This window comes from Podarcis raffonei, chromosome 2, assembly GCF_027172205.1.
Source record: "Podarcis raffonei isolate rPodRaf1 chromosome 2, rPodRaf1.pri, whole genome shotgun sequence".
NCBI classification, from domain to species: Eukaryota; Metazoa; Chordata; class Lepidosauria; order Squamata; family Lacertidae; genus Podarcis; species Podarcis raffonei.
The window spans coordinates 115,485,037-115,503,250 of NC_070603.1; positions in this window are offsets into that span (position 1 = coordinate 115,485,037).

Consider the following 18,214-nt stretch of genomic DNA (forward strand, 5'->3'; position numbering starts at 1 on the left):
CCTGGGATGGCAGAGAGAGGAGGGGAAGGGCCCAGCGACAGAAGGAATGGCAGGGCTCCAGATGCTCCCTTGGACCCCCCCCCTCCCTCGACACCAAGGGGAGCTCCTCTTCTGGGGCTGAAAGCATTGGCATGGAGGTTTGATTTTTGTCAGGACTGCAAGGAAGGGGGGAAAGGAAACGTAAAACGCATAAAACCATGGACACACTGGAGACTGAATGAAAATAGGCCTGTCTGAAGGAATAGCTACTGGAGAGCATAATGTGGGGTTTAGCTGTAATGCTCACCTGCCTCCCTGGACTGGTCTTTTCTTGGGGTCAAGGAGCTGAGGTGGTCGATCAACATGAAGTTCCCAGGTTACCTTTCCTTCTGGTCAGCTATTCCAGCTCTTGTATCCTCCCAATTTCGTTCTTTATGGAGGGGCAAAGGCTATGCACTTTGTATAGATGCAACTACAACCCACAACTGGAATCTTCTGGGTGCATTGAGCTCCACCCCCCCAGATAGAATAGATTCCCTCAGCATCTTGCCCCACCTCCCAGAAGGCAAGTTTATCTGGTTAAAGTGTTTGTTTCGGACAGAATTATATTGTATTTCTCTGAAGGATAGACTCTTTATATCAGCAGTAATAAATATATTAACTGGGTTATGAATAGCAGTTTTGATACTGTCAACATGGACTTTGTCTGAGGTTTCAGACATACCCATTTTGTTCAAGAAAAGATGCAGAAAATACTTTTCCTTTTTGATTCTGGGCACTTGACTTCTCCCATCCTGCTACCATCAAGGAAAACGTTTGGGGCAGACATCCAGGGCCCCACTCAGCAGCAGCAACAGGGGGAGGAGGAGGCCCCAGAAACATTTTCCACATTTTGAAGTTAAATGATACAAAGCCCCCTCAAGAATCGACAGAAGCTTACCAGGGTACCTTTCCTTCTAGTCAGCTATTCAGGCTCCTCATTCCTCCCCATTTCTTTATGGAGGGTCTGCTGGGATGCTGGATGCAATAATCCTATACACGACTGTGGCCTGATGGGAAGTCTTGCTCTTAAGTTTCGCTCCTGCACATAACGCTACACAAACCGTTCTAAGACAGTCACTCACCACCTTAGAATGTTCAGTTCTCATTGAGTTCGTACCTGACTTGTTCTTAATGCATAGTTGACCACATCTACGGATGAATGCTATATCAATCACTAGTAAAAGTTTAATTAGGAGGTCTTCATGCCTGTCTAGTTCTGTGCACCCTTTCCCAGCCTTTAATCTATTGGTGATTAATGCAACCTTTGCTTTGTACTTGTGTTAACCAATCAGCAATAAGCACATATGTGGCAATGTTGTAATATTCAATAAAAGAGGCTCCTTGAGACTTGCTCAGGAGATGCCTCCCAGATGACACTCGCTACCTGTCTGTCGTTATTTCAACCCAACAGGGTCAAAGGCTATGCACTTTGTATAGACGTAACTACAACCAACATCTGGTATCTTCTGGGTGCACCAAGGTGGCCTCCTTCTGCATTGTCAGCAAGTGACAACTGTCATGGAAGAATCCCCCGTGTCTCTGCAGAAAATTTTACTGATGGGCTTTTAGGGGCAGGGGAGAGAGGCAGTCTGCTAGGTGGATAGGGTTGTGGGATAGAAATGTCAGTAACCAAAGACTGAACTGGAATAAATGTGTAACCTGCCTTAAGATTCTTTGTGGTTGTTTTGTGCTTTCACATTAACTACCGTATTTTTCGCTCTATAACACGCACCTGACCGTAACACGGACGTAGTTTTTAGAGGAGGAAAACAAGAAAAAAAAAATCTAAATGAAACAGTGGATGTATGATTTTTGTGGTTCATGCTGTGGCCACAGACATGTGATCTGATGGTGAGTTTGGGGTAGCCCAGTGCAAAAATCCTGAGGATCCATGTGGCTCCATGCTTTGTAACCACGTTTTTGCGCCATTGCGGCCCCATGAAACAGTGGGTGCGTGTGTGTTTTTGGGTGCAGGCTGTAGCCATGGACATGCTATGTGATCTGATGGTGAATTTGGGGTGACCCAGTGCAAAAATCCTGAGGATCCATGTGGATCCGTGCTTTGTAACCACGTTTTAAGTGGGGAGGAAGGAAAAGCATGCAAGGGACAAGGAGCACATGTGAGGTGTGTGGAGGAGCTTTTCGGAGAGCTGAGTGGGGAGGAAAAGAGCACTGTTGCTTTAAAGGTATACCTAAGGTATTTGCCCTGTGCCTGGGGGTTTTTCCATTTAACAGTTTGCAGCCTGTTCCTTCCGCTCCTTGTTTTGAGGCAGAATAGATTTGAGCAAGTGAGGAGGACTTGGATTGCAGGGGATTCGCCATTAGCTGTGTAAAAACGCTCCTCCTTGCAGCCTTCTACTTTGTTTGTACACGTGGCTACTGGTATCAGTGATAAGCAGCCACCAGCAGCAATAGAACGGAGCACAAAAAAACGATAGGGGCACTAGGGCCCAGACAATGCTCAAATCTATCCTGCCTGAAAACAGCTGAGAAGGGGGGGGATTTGCTTAGTTTTCCCCTCTCCCTCATCCCGTGCCCTCCCCAGCCTTTTTTTTTACTTCCTGGTTTTCACTACGCTCGTGGCTGAGAGCTCCAGGTTGGGTTTTTTTTTTGCTGCTGGTTGCTTAAATTTTATCCTTCCTGATCCAAGCCCTCCTGTGCCCTGCTGTCCCTCTGCAGCCTCATTGCTCCGTTTAGAGAGCGCGTGGACCTGTGCTAGCTGAGGCTGCAGCAGCTGTTGCTGGCTACTTTAAAAGCGCCTGCTGGCTTTGAACTGCCTGCCTCCTCCCAGCTCGCTATGGCTCCCGTCTGTCCCTCCTCCCGTGTAAGCGGCTGTTGCCCGCTTTGCTGCCATGGCTCTCCTTCCCTCCCTCCTCCCCGGATCCTCCGAGCCGTAGGTCGCTTTAAAGCAAGCAAAGCGAGAGCCTCATAGAGCGTGTAAGCGGCTCTCGCTTTGCTTACTTTCAGAGAGCCCCTCCTCCTGGCTGTAAAGCAAGCAAAGCTAGAGCCGTGCAAAGCCCTGCAAGCGGCCATCCAGTGCATTCGCTCCGTAACACGCACAGGCATTTCCCCTTACTTTCTAGGAGCAAAAAAGTGCGTGTTTTGGAGCGAAAAGTACGGTAAATCTCCTGCAAAACAGCAACAGAAATGGAAGTGAGATGAAAGAACTTGACGAAAAAATAGGATTTTTTTTAATAAACAATAGACTGGCAAAAATAAGAGAAAGAATAGAAATACTTAAATGCCCCTATTAATATTAATGAAATAAAAGAAGGAATTGTGACTTTTAAGAATGGTAAAGTCCCTGGTCCAGATGGTGTTTCTATAATGAATTACAAAAAATTGGAAGAGACCATATTACCGGTGTTAGAAAAAATAATGAACAAAATTTTAGAAGGAGGACAAGTGCCAGAATAATGGCAAGAGGCCCTAATTACATTGATACTGAAATATGGATCCAATTTAGAGTAAATTAAAAATTATAGACCAATCTCACTTCTAAATTCAGATTATAAATTATTTGCAAAAATTTTGGCCAATAAATTGAAAAAGATCCTGGCAAGCTTAATAAAGATAGATCAGTCAGGCTTCCTACGTGGAAGAAAAATTTACAGCAACGTAAGATTGTTAGTAGATACAACAGAATACCTAGAAATGAGACCAGATAAAAAGGCAGCCCTGATCTTGGTGGATGCGGAGCAAGCACTGGATAATGTTTTGGGGGCATTCATACAAAACACTTTGGAAATGATGAGTTTGGGTGAGAAAATATGTAGTGGTATAAAGCAATTTATAATTCCCAAAAGGTCGGACTAATTATAAATGGTGAAATATCAGAAGCTTTTAATATCTCTAAGGGAACAAGACAGGGCTGCTCTCTTTGTCCTCTCATCTTTACCACACTTCTGGAAGTGTATTTGAAAGCAGTAAGAGAAGACCCTAGAATAGAAGGAATTAAAGTTGGACAAAAGGCCTATAAGGTCAGAGCCTTCGCAGACAATCTAATAATTCCAACAGAAAACCCTCTAGAGCAGCGATTCTCAACCTGTGGGTCCCCAGATGTTGTTGGACTACAACTCCCATCATCCCTGAGCTCTGGCCTTGCTAGCTAGGGGTGATGGGAGTTGTAGTTCAGCAACATCTGGGGGCCCACAGGTTGAGAAAGGCTGCTCTAGAAAGTACTATACAGTGGTACCTCGGGTTACATACGCTTCAGGTTACATAAGCTTCAGGTTACAGACTGTGCTAACTAACCCAGAAATAGTACCTCGGGTTAAGAACTTTGCTTCAGGATGAGAATGGAAATCGTGCTGTGGCGGCTTGAAAGCAGCAGGAGGCCCGAATAGCTAAAGTGGTGCTTCAGGTTAAGAACAGTTTCAGGTTAAGAGTAGACCTCCGGAATGAATTAAGTACTTAACCCGAGGTACCACTGTATTAAGACCTCCCCATGTAAATTAGTGGATGTTTCCTAAGGTTCCATAATGACTTAAGCTTCTCCGCTGTGTGAGTTTGCCAATGTAATGTAAGGTTATCCTTCCTGTTGAAGCTTTTTCCACATTCAGTACATTTAAATGTTTTCTCCCCCGTGTTAATTCGCTGGTGTATGCTAAGGTCTCCACTTTTACTGAAGCTCTTTCCACATTCAATACATTTACCATATTTTTCGCTCAATAACACACACCTGACCATAACACACACATAGTTTTTAGAGGAGGAAAACAAGAAAAAAAATTCTGAATGAAACAGTGGATGTATCATTTTTGTGCTTCATGCTGTGGCCACAGACATGTGATTTGACGGTGAGTTTGGGGTAGCCCAATGCAAAAATCCTGAGAATCCATGTGGATCTGTGCTCTGTAACTACGTTTTTGCACCATTGCAGCCCCAGGCAACAGTGGGTGCGTGATTTTTTTGGGTGCAGGCTGTAGCCATGAATATGCTATGTGATCTGATGGTGAATTTGGGGTGACCCTATGCAAAGATCCTGAGGATCCATGTGGATCCATGCTTTGTAACCACATTTTTGTACCATTGCAGCCCCAGGCAACAGTGTGTGTGTGATTTTTTTTGGTGCAGGCTGTAGCCATGGACATGCTATGTGATCTGATGGTGAATTTGGGGTGACCCAATGCAAAGATCCTGAGGATCCATGTGGATCCGTGCTTTGTAACCACGTTTTAAGTGGGGAGGGAAGGAAAAACATAGAAGGGAGAAGGAGCACCGAGAGGGGTGTGCGGAGAAGCAGCTGGCTAAGAATGCAGGAGAGGGGTTTTACCGGAGGGAGGAAAGGAAGGCAAAAGTTCCCCCCACCCACCCACCCAGCCAGCTCTCTCTCTCTCCCCCCCCCACCTGCATGTTGCCTGCGAGTCCCTAGACGCAGCAGCAGCACCACCGGAGCACGGAGAGGAATTAGAAGGAAGGACGCTCTGCTTTCGCCTCTGCTTGCCTGGAGGGGAGGGGTTTTCTCTGCTCTTTGTTCCGTTTGAGCAAACACAGTAATGAAACAGAAGTGGGTGGGCAGTAAGACCCTGAGGCAGAATGCAGGAAAGCAGCAGCTTCCTCTTTTCAAGGCTTCCCTTCTCCGGACGATTTGATATTTGCCTGATTTTTGCCTTCACTCGCGCCAGTCCAGGGACCACACATTCGCTCAATAACACGCACAGACAATTCCCCTTACTTTTTAGGAGAAAAAATCTGCGTGTTATAGAGGGAAAAATACGGTAAATGGTTTCTCCTCTATGTGAGTTTGTAGATGTCTTCTAAGTATTCCATTTTGACTGAAGCTCTTTCCACATTCAATACATTTAAATGGTTTCTACCCCGTGTGAGTTCGTTGATGTATTCTAAGGTGTCCACTTCTACTGAAGCCCTTTCCACATTCAATACATTTAAATGGTTTCTCCCCTGTGTGAGTTCGCTGATGTAGTCTAAGGTATCCATGTTGACTGAAGCTCTTTCCACATTCAATACATGCAAATGGTTTCTCCCCCGTGTGAGTTCGTTGGTGTCTTCTAAGGTGTCCACTAAAACTGAAGCTCTTTCCACATTCAATACATTTAAATGGTTTCTCCCCTGTGTGAGTTCGTTGATGTATTCTAAGGTATCTATTTTGACTGAAGCTGTTTCCACATTCAATACATGCAAATGGTTTTTCCCCCGTGTGAGTTCGTTGGTGTATTCTAAGGTGTCCACTTCTACTGAAGCTCTTTCCACATTCAATACATTTAAATGGTTTCTCCTCTGTGTGAGTTAGTTGATGTATTCTAAGTGCTCCACTTTGACTGAAGCTGTTTCCACATTCAATACATTTAAATGTTTTCTCCCCCGTGTGAGTTAGTTGATGTCTTCTAAGGTGTTCACTTCTACTGAAGCTCTTTCCACATTCAATACATTTAAATTGTTTCTCCTCTGTGTGAGTTCGTTGATGTCTTCTAAGTGTTCCACTTCTACAGAACCTCTTTCCACATTCAATACATTTAAATGGTTTCTCCCCCATGTGAGTTCCTTGGTGTATTCTAAGGTCTCCACTTTTACTGAAGCCCTTTCCACATGCAATACATTTAAATGGTTTCTCCTCTATGTGAGTTTGTAGATGTCTTCTAAGTGCTCCACTTTCACTGAAGCCCTTTCCACATTCAATACATTTCAATGGTTTCTCCCCCGTGTGAGTTCGTTGGTGTATTCTAAGTGCTTCACTTTTAATGAAGCTCTTTCCACATTCAATACATGCAAATGGTTTCTCCCCCGTGTGAGTTCGTTGGTGTATTCTAAGTGTTCCATATCGACTGAAGCACTTTCCACATTCAGTACATTCAAATGGTTTCCCCCCTGTGTGAGTTAGTTGATGTCTTCTAAGGTTTCCATTTTGACTGAAGCTGTTTCCACATTCAATACATTTAAATGGTTTCTCCTCTGTGTGAGTTCGTTGGTGTATTCTAAGTGTTCCATATCTACTGAAGCACTTTCCACATTCAGTACATTCAAATGGTTTTCCTCCTGTGTGAGTTCCTTGGTGTTTTCTAAGAGTTCCATTTTCCCTGAAGCTTTTTCGATTGTCAGTACATTTAAATGGTTTCTCCTCTATGTGAATTCGTTGATGTGTCCTCAGTCTTCCACTGTGACTAAAACACATCCCACATTCCATGCATTTAAACTGTTTCTTTTTTCTTCCCAATGAATTCACAGATGGCTCCATAGAATTCTGGCAATCATCTTCCTCACCTGTTTGGGAGTTGGGTCGGGGCGGTGAGAATCCTGTTAAGACTTACAAGAAAGACAAGAAAGGAACTGAACACATGTCAATCCTAATATGCACCTTCTCCTATTTTAACACTGTCTCATTTCTCCATTGTCCTCTCTATGTTCCAAAGTTTTAGGAATGCAGGTGAGATAATTGCAAGAACAACACATGATCACTCCATTCACACTTAATAAACTGCATTATTTTATAATTTATGGTGGAACTGGCTTCTTAGACACATCTCGGTATTTCTCTTTTCCCAGGGAGGAAATGATCACTGGATCGAGTAACAGTCTCTCCTATGACTAGGAAGTAAAACTTTCATGTTACTATGCCACATGTAACTGTAAAAATATTGCAATATATTTGAATCCCCAAACTTGGCCCTCCAGATGTTTTGGGACTACAATTCACATCTTCCCAGACCACTGGTCCTGTTAGCTAGGGATGATGGGGGTTGTAGTCCCAAAACATCTGGAGGGCCAAATTTGGGGATGTCTGTATTAGAACATAAGAGCCTGCTCGATTGGGCAAAGGCCCACCTAGTCCAGCATCCTGTTCTCACAGTGGCCAACTAAATGCCTGTGGGAAACCAGCAAGCAGGATCTGAGTACAGGAACCCTCTGCCTTCCTGTGCTTTCAGTCTAATCCTCTTTTTTCAAGCTATCCAAGTTGTTGGCCATCATTCCTGTAGGATGGAATTACATAGATTCAAAAAGCAGAAATACAACCAAGAACGCTTTTGGACCACAACTCAATAATTCTTGAACTAAAAGGCGAGAAAAATACTCCATTTAGAGTATTGATCGTATTTTGGACAATAGATTGAAAGGTGTTTTAGCAGAAAAAAATCATCACAATCAGGCCTGCTGTCTACCAGGACGTCAGATGAAGGAGAATATAAGGAATATAACTGATATTATTGAATATTTGAAAGTAAGAAATGAGAAAAAAGCGGCCTTAATGTTTATAGATGCTGAAAAGGCTTTTGATAATGTTTCATGGGCTTTTATGAAAAAGATAAAAGAAAAAATGAATCTTGGGGAAGCATTTAGGAGAGGAATTGATGCAATTTATTTTTACCAACAGGCTATGCTGATTGTTAATAAGGTTATAACAGAAAAGTGTAAAATAACGAAGGGGACAAGACAAGGATATCCCCTATCACCATTATTATTTATTTTGGTATTAGAGGCCCTGGCGAGAGAGAAAAAGCGGAGAAATTAATTAGAGGAATAACAGTAGAAAATAAAGCATATAAATTAAAAGCTTTTACAGTTCACCTTGTAATTACAGTGAAGGATCCCAAAAATACTCCACCGAATGTGGTAGAAAAGATAAGGGACTTCGGGCAGGCCGGAGGCTTTAAACTAAACAAGAATAAGACTAAGTTTTTGGTAAAAAACACAATGGAGCAAGACCAAAAGGAATTACAACAGAAAACAGAGTTAGTTATACATAAAAAGTCAAATACTGATAGATTTGTCTGACAGCTAAGAATATTAATATTTTTAAAGACAATTACAAGAATGAGTGGAAAGAAATAAAAAGAGCTTTAGAGATATGGGGAAGAATGAATTTATCATTTTGGGGAAGAATATCAATAATAAAAATGAATGTATTGCCAAAAATGTTATTTTTATTCCAGTCAGTCCAGGCAATAGGCAACGCAGGATGCTTTGAAAAATAGCAAGAAGATATATCTAGGTTTATTTGACAAGGGAAGAAACCAAGTATAAAAAATAAATTATTAACAGATGTAAGAGAGAGAGGAGGTTTCGCCCTGCCGGGTTTGAAACTAGAACTGGGAATGGATTACATTTGAAAACACAGGTACTGTATTTTAGATCTGGAAGGACACAAATAATGGATAGGATGCATATTTATGGTAGGAAAAGGCCAAGGTGCATAGAGCTTTTCAGAATCATATAGTAAGAAAACCAATTTGTAGGGTATGGGAGAAGTATAAAAATTTGCTTGAGTAAAAAACCCTGGTGGCTTTCTCCCTTGGAAGCAATATCTCTGAAAAAAATTGAATATGAGAAGTAATTGGCCGTCTTATAGAGAGCTGTTAACTGAAGTTGAAAACCAACTGAAATTAAAAGATTTTGAAGAGATAAGGGAAGCTGTAACTGACTGGTTACAGTACCATCAACTAAACGATATCTTTAAGAGAGACAAAAAGAAAGGTTTAATTATGAGACATCACAATTTCAAAAAGAACTCTTAGGAAGTAACATAAAAAGATCTGTCTAAAATGTATAACTTGCTCCTAGAACGGTATACAAAGGATGAACAGGTCAAATCAGTTATGACTAAATGGGAAAGGGACTTAGGACATAACATACTACATGAAAATTATGTACTGGTGGTATTTGGCTTCTAGTAAGTTATCTAAAACGTATAGAGTAAGTTCAAATATCTGCTGGAAATGTAAAGAAGAAGTGGGTACCTTTTGCTATATGTGGTGGTCATGTAAGATAACAGTATCATTTTGGGAAATGGTATATAATGAAAAAGTACAGACATCACCTTGCTAGCAAAGGTCCGTACAGTAAAAGTTATGGTTTTCCCAGTAGTGATGTATGGAAGTGAAAGCTGAAGAATTGACGCTTTTGAACTATGGTGCTGGAGGAGACTCTTGAGAGTCCCATGGACTGCAAGCAGATCAAACCTCTCCATTTTTAAGGAAATTAGCCCTGAGTGCTCACTGGAAGGACAGATCCTGAAGCTGAGGCTCCAATACTTTGGCCACCTCATGAGAAGAGAAGACTCCCTGGAAAAGACCCTAATGTTGGGAAAGATGGGGGGCACAAGCAGAAGGGGACAAAAAAGAAGACGAAAATTATGGCTAAAAACATGAATCAAGAATTAATTGAGGAAATACAACAAAGGACAGAGATAGAAGTGGTGAACAAAGTGAAGTATTTAGGAATATGGTTAACCCCCAAGAACATTGATTTGTTTCAAAACAATTATTTACCTATGTGGAATCAAATAAAAAGGGATTTGGAGGTGTGGGGAAGACTGAAATTGTCCTTTTGGGGGAGAAGATCTACGATAAAAATGAGTGTGCTACCAAAGATGTTATTCCTTTTCCAATCACTGCCGATAATCAAGGGGGCATCAATTTTTAAAGAATGGCAAAAAATAATTTCAAGATATATCTGGCAGGGTAAGAAGCCAAGGATTCAGTTTAAGTTATTAACAGATGCAAAAGAAAGAGGTGGCTTCGCCCTGCCAGATTTGAAATTATATTATGAAGCATCATGCCTCTGTTGGATAAAGGAATGGATTAAATTAGAGAATGGAGAGCTGTTAGATTTAGAAGGATTTGATAACTGATTTGGTTGGCATGCTTATCTATGGTATGAGAAGAAAAAAATTCACAAAGGTTTCGAAAACCACATCTTCCGAAGATCATTGATAGAGGTGTGGGAGAGGTATAAAAACTTGTTGGAACCTAGACTCCCCCATTGGATTTCACCATTAGAAGTGATGAGTGTGAAAAAAAATTAATATGAGGGGGAGGTGGATAACATATGGAGAATTGGTAACAAGAGAGGGGGTAAATGGAAAATGAAAACTTATGAAGAGGTGAAAGAATCTGTTTACGACTGGTTACATTACTTTCAGATTAATGAAATGTTTAAAAAAGATTGTAAAATGTGTGGGTATGAAGGTAAAGAATCAAAATTCCAAGTGGAGGTATTGAATAATGAGTATAAAAATCTGTCTAAAATGTATAAAATGTTGCTGGAGTGGCATACAAAAGATGAAGAGGTAAAAGCAGTAATGATACACTGGGCAAGAGACTTTGGTTATAATATACAGTATGATGATTGGATGAAATTATGGAATGAAAGGTTAAAATTTACGGCATGTACTGCGTTGAAAGAAAATGTAATGAAAATGTTCTACAGATGGTATATAACGCCAGTTAAACTGGCCAAAATGTATAAAACATGCAATAAGTGTTGGAAATGTAAAGAAAAAGAAGGTACTTTCTATCATATGTGGTGGGAGTGTAAAAGGGTGAAAGACTTCTGGGAAATGATATACAATGAATTGAAAAAGATGTTGAAATATACGTTCGTTAAAAAACCAGAGGCCTTTCTATTAGGAATGGTAGGAAACGAAATTAATAAGAGAGACTGTAAACTGTTTCAATATGCAGTGACTGCCGCAAGGATACTTCTGGCCCAAAGATGGAAACAGGAAGAAATTCCAACAGTGGAAGAATGGAGAAGGAAATTGACTGAATATGCAGAATTGGACAAATTGACTGGGAAGATTCGATATCAGAAAGACCAAAAGTTTATCGAGGACTGGGGGAAATTTACAGAATATCTGAAAAATATATGTGATGTACAGACAACACTTGTTGGTTCTGAAGAGACTCTGTGAGATAGTAAGAAATATTGCAAAAAAGAGAGTAAGAGGAAAAGGAGTTGGGAAAGGCAATATCATGTTTAGAAATGCGTCAATAAATAGAAATTTTACGAAAGATTGACAGAGAAACTGAGGGAAGTCAAAAATTGAAGAATGAGTGCAAAATAATTTGTTGATTGTATAAAATTTGTTTGGAAAATGAATAAAAATTATTAAAAAAAGAAAAAGGAAAGATGCAATAATCCCAACTAGGGAAGAATAGCAACCCAAACTGCTGGACTCTGCCGAAATGGTAAAATTAGCGGGGGCCACTAGGTGGCGCATCGGAAGATGGCTGACAATAACATCTCTCCGACCCACACGAGGTAATTTGGAGGCTATGATGGGGGTAATTAGCCTCCTTAACCCCCCCAGGATTATGGGGGGGACGGCCCTTGCCTGCTGTGCCCTATACCACCCCCGAATTTGTGGGGGTGGGGGCACTAGGCACAAAGCCCTCCTGTGGGATTCCGGCACTCCTTGATGCTGTCTCTGATCCGCGCCTCTAGTTTGCAAGAATCTTCAAAAGAAACAATTTGGACGAGATAAATTGCACATACTTCAAGGAAAAAGGGGGAGTAAAGACTGCTGACAGAAGAGATCTCTGATAACAAGGCAAGAACAAAATATGAGAAGATACGTCAAGATACGGTATTGCAAATGACTGAGGGGGGAGGGGGAAAAAATTTCCTTTCCTCTTTATGTGATTAAACAAGAATCCCCTCCCCTAATGAGTTAGAACTTTAAGGACTTAAGCTGTGATTTAAGGCTGTGTGGAGATAAACTTTCGAACCAAAGCAATGTTTCAAGACGAAGCTGGAAAGTTAAGAGTTTTGGAATGACGCAGTTAAAAATGCCGTCGCCATCTTGGGAGGCATTGTTGGAGCTCTTGGGTCTGGGAGGAGAAAGAGAGAAATAGAGCTGTTTACATATCGTGGATTAACTCCTCTGTGGGACTTAAGAGCGAAAAATGCCTGATTTATGATGGAAAGAGTGATGTTATCTACGAAGGAGATATATGGAAACCATCTGGACTTAGATTGGAAGAACGGGAAATTCACACAGGATTATTATATTTGCTTATCGGCTTAAGGAGAGTAACAGAAGAGATCGTAAAAGAAAAAGAGAAATTATATGAACAAGATATGATGTGGAAACACCAAGATAAGACTGGATAGAATTATGAACTTTGTCTGGAGGAATTGGGACTGATTTGGACACTAACGCAGTAATAAGAAGATGATTTGAATCCCCCTTTGGATCTTGAAGTATGGGTTCCCCCAACAAAATTTAAAAATTTGGCTTTGTAATTTGGAATTTATGTGATGTGATTTAATTTGATGTGATTGGCCAGTTAATAAAAATTATTTAAAAAAAAAACACGAAATGGTAAAATTAGCCACGAGACTCAGGAATCAAGAAAACAAGGACTTTTAAAAGAATGGGGAAAATTTTTAATTTACCTATGAGATTATTTAGATAAATGAGGACTGTGGAGAATGTATCTATACAGTGGTACCTCGTGTTACGTAACCCTCTGGTATTTTTCCGGGTTTTGCCACTCGCACGCGTAGAAGCATTCTGTTGTGCCGCATGCATGTGTAGAAGCGGTCCTCCGGTTTGCAAAAACCTCAGGATTCGTCTGGAGCTCCAGAACGGATCCCGTTTGCAGCTGGAGATACCACTGTATGTAGTTTTGGAAAAATTCCCGTATTTTTTGCTCCATAGGATGCACTTTTTTCCTTCTAAAAAGAAAGGGGAAATGCCTGTGCGTCTTATGGAGCGAATGCACTGGACCGGAGCCATGGCTCCCGTCAGTCAAGCAAAGCGGGAGCCGCTTAAAGGGCTTCTGTCCCGCTTTGCGCAGCTCTAGCTTTGCTTGCTTTACAGCGAGCCTCAGCTAGCAAAGGTCCGCGCGCTCCCTAAACCGAGCGATGAGGCTGCAGAGGGACGGCAGGGCACAGGAGGGGTTGGATCGGGAAGGAGCCACGAGCTCAGAGCCACGAGCGCAGTGAAAACCAGGAAGTATAAAAAAAGCTGGGGAGGGCACGGGATGAGGGGCAGGGGAGCGGGAGCGTGCTTTTTCCTTCTGCAGCTTGTTTTGAGGCAGGAGAGATTTGAGCATTGTCTGGGTCCCAGTGCCCCTACTCCTTTTTTATGCTCCATTCTATTGCTGCCAGGGGTTGCTTATTACTCAAACTGAACCTGATACCAGTAGCCACGTGTACAAACAACATAGAAGGCTGCAAGGAGGAGCGCTTTTACACAGCTAATGGCGAATCCCCTGCAATCCAAGTCCTGATCACTTGCTCAAATCTATCCTGCCTCAAAACAAGCAACGGAAGGAAGAGGCTGCAAACTGTTAAATGGAAAAAAAACCCCAGGCACAGGGCAAATACCTTGAGTAAAATAGCAAAGGGAGGCAGGTGATTCAAAGCCAGAAGGCAATTTTAAAAGTGGTGCGTAGCCAGCAGAAGGTCCGCCCGCTCCCTGATGGAGCAATGAGGCTGCAGAGGGACGGCAGGACACAGGAGGGGTTGGATCGGGAAGGATAAAATTTAAGCAACCAGCAGCAAAAAAAAACCCCAAACTCGAGCTCTGAGCCACGAGCGCAGTGAAAATCTGGAGGTAAAAAAGGAAGGCTGCTGGGGACTGGAGGGCAGAGGATGAGGGAGAGGGAAAAATTACGCAAATCCGGTGCGTCTCAGCTGATCCGCTGGCTCCTTGAGCCTGCACACTAAACAAACAAACAAACAGTTCCTGTCCCTCTTAGTCTCACTCTGATATACCAGTAGTTTATTAAATAGTTTAGTACGTTTGATTCAGAATATTTTTTCCCTGTTTTCCCCCTCTGAAAACTAGGTGCGTCTTAAGGTCCAGTGTGCCTTATGGAGCGAAAAATACAGTAATATAAGGACCCATGAAAGGAATGGAGTGAAGTCATGTGATTCAGAGAATCTCATGAAATGATTATATAAATGTCTTTAATATAAACTTGCATTTGTAAAAACCAATAAAAATATTTCAAAAAAAGGGAAGTCCATAGATTGACTAGGCTTCTGTTGATTCATCATTTGCAAACCCCAAAATAGGTGTTCCTGTTTTTGAAGTTTGCCGCGGTAACCGAACGTGCTCCTGAGCTTCCATTTTTACTGTTGCGCAGCAAATTTAAGTGCCCCCCCATCCTAATTGGGGCTTTTTTTCATTCCGTTTTACCCTTGAGCAGCTAATTTAAGTCGTCTCCATCGTAATCAAGGCTTTTTTCATCCCATTTGTTCCCTTGCACAGCTAATTTAAGCTCCCCCCCAATCAATATTCAAGCCGTTTCTGGTTGCAGTGTTCTGAGGTGACATTTGGTGCTTTAGTTGTTTCCTATTTTTTGCGTTTTTGTTTGTGTGGCTTTTTCATTCTTGACTGTGGCTTGTTTTTTTGTTTTAATTTTAATTTCTATCATCTAAAATACTGTCTTATTTATTTTATGGTACAGAACATTGTTTATTGCTTTCATTTTATGCTCCTTGGTTTTGGAACGCTTTAGTTTTGGAAGACTTCCGGAACCGATTATGTTTGAGAACCAAGGTACCACTGTAACTCCTAAGATTTAAAATCCTGGAGGAAGAAAATCTGCCCCCACTACAGTGGTACCTCTGGTTACATACTCAATTCGTTCCGGAGGTCCGTTCTTAACCTGAAACTGTTCTTAACCTGAAGCACCACTTTAGCTAATGGGGCCTCCCGCTGCTGCCACGCGTTTTGTGTTCTCATCCTGAAGCAAAGTTCTTAACCAGAGGTACTATTTTTGGGTTAGCGGAGTCTGTAACCTGAAGCGTATTTAACCCAAGGTACCACTGTACTTTATGAAAGGGATTCAAGAAACAAAGAGATGCTTCGGAGAAGGCCTCACCCCTTCCTTCTTCCTGTCAGGAGCTACCATCAATTTGTCTCCTCTCCATCTTTTCCCCTTTCTCCCTCCACCATCCATCTATCTCTGTCCCCATCTCCTCTCCCCTGGAACTCACCAGATTTCTCCAAGGGTCCTGGAAGGGAATGCTCAGAGGTTGTGGGGAGGGATGCGGGAGACAGCCTGACCAGGTCAACCGTCCATCTTCCTCCTTCCATCCTGGCCAGGGTTGCAGGTTTAGTCTCAGCTAGGTTTGCAGGTTCAGCTTCCTGAGGAGCGCAGAAGCCAGAGCAAGTTGCAGCTTCCTGGGAGGGAGGGAAGAAGAAGCCAAGGGAGTCTGAGAGCCCCTGCAGGGATTCTCCTGCCCAAGACATTCTGCTGCCCCTGGAGAAGCCCCAATTGGGCACCCCCTTCCCAAGAGCCCCCACCCATTTTCAAACACCTTTGGCAATTTCTTTCACCTGCCTGTGCCACCTGCCTTCCTAAGGCTGGCATGGTATGCACATTAGTGGCCTGAGAGTAGATCCCTTGGAACTTAAGAGTTAATCTGCAAAGGACTGCTCTGAATACATGGGTGGCCCTTGCATGGAGAAGAAGGAACCCCCTTGCTTGCATCTGGACCCCCTGGGAGAGGCGGTGGATCCGCCCACTGCTCCCTCTGCCCTCCCTGCCTCCAGCCCTGCAAACACCCTTTGCTCTTGTTGCTCAGGGGAGAGAGGCAGGAAGAGCCTTCAAAACCATCCGTTTCCTCCTCTGCTGCCTTTTCTTGCAGCAGCCCAGTGAGAGGGGAAGGAGCTGCAGCGCCTGGTTCACTTCATGGTTTACTGGGATTGTGAATGAACACGTCCTCTGCCTTCCATGCGGTGGGAGTGGGGTGGGTTAAAAGTGATGAGGAGACCCCCCCTCCACATTTCCGCATCGACAAATAAATGTGGAAAACTGCTGGCTTGGCAAATGAAAAAAAGACAAAAACTTAATACCATTACAAACTTGGAAGTGGAAGGAAAAAATATACAGAATCCAGTGGAGATCAGAAAGTGTTTCCAGAGGTACTTTAAACAATTATATACACAGGAGACGCAGAAAGAAATGGATATTGACCTATTTTTGAAAACAAATGGACTACAAAAAATCTCTCAAGAAAATAAGCTAATGTTGAACTGCAAAATAACGGAGCAGGAGGTAGAAGGGGCCATCCAGAATATGCAATTAGGCAAATCTCCAGGACCGGATGGTTTGACTTCAAGATATTATAGATCCCTGAAAGAATGGTTAGTACAGCCATTAAAGGAAGTTTGTAATGAAATATTGGAAGGGAAAAGGGCACCAGAGTCGTGGAAGGAAGCTTATTATTACACTTATACCGAAAACAGAGGCTGAGAAGACACAGCTTAAGAACTACCGCCCCATATCTTTGCTTAATGTGGATTATAAAATTTTTGCAGACATTTTGGCTAAAAGATTAAAAAAGGTACTAGTAGAAGAAATTCATAAAGATCAAGCTGGCTTTCTCCCGGGCAGACACTTGTCTGACAATACGAGGAACATAATTAATATTCTAGAAAAATTACAAGTGAATATTAATACTAAAGCAGTCTTGATATTTGTGGACGCGGAGAAAGCCTTTGACAATATTTCTTGGAGTTTTATGAAGAAGAATTTACAGGGGATGGGAGTTGGTCAAGGTTTTGGCAATGGTATAGGTGCAATTTACTCAGAACAAAAGGCTAAATTAATTGTGAATAATGTAGTGACGGAAGAATTTAAGATAGAGAAAGGAACACGACAAGGTTGCCCAATCTCTCCATTGCTTTTTATATCGGTCCTGGAGGTTCTTTTAAACATGATTAGAAGGGACCAAATGGTTAAAGGTATACAAGTCGGTGCTAAACAGTACAAATTGAAAGCATTTGCCGATGATTTGGTATTGACATTACAGGAGCCAGAATCTAGTACTAAGAGAGTACTGGAACTGATCCAAGAATTTGGACAAGTAGCGGGATTTAAGTTGAATAAGATGAAAACTAAGGTTTTAGAGAAAAATCTAACAGTGACTGAGAGAGAGAGGTTTCAGAAGGAGACAGGATTAACACTGGCTAAGAAAGTGAAATACCTAGGGGTTAACATGACCGCTAAGAATGTGAATTTATTTAAGGATAACTATGAAAAATGTTGGATGGAAGTGAAAAAGGATTTAGAAATATGGTCAAACCTGAAGCTATCGTTAGGCCGAATTGCTGTGATAAAAATGAATGTATCGCCAAGGATGCTGTTTTTGTTTCAAACATTGCAAATTTTGGATAAAAAGGAGTGTTTCAAGAAGTGGCAGAAAGATATCTCTAGATTTGTCTGGCAGGGCAAGAAGCCTCGAATAAAATTTAAGATACTAACTGATGCTAAAGAAAGAGGTGGATTTGCCCTGCCAGACTTAAAACTTTATTATGAATCAGCTGCTTTTTGCTGGCTGAGAGAATGGATGCTTCTTGAAAACACTGACGTGCTGGATTTAGAAGGTTTTAACAATGTATTTGGGTGGCATGCATATCTGTGGTATGACAAGGTCAAAGCACATAAAGCGTATAAAAACCATATTGTCAGAAAAGCACTGTTCAATGTTTGGA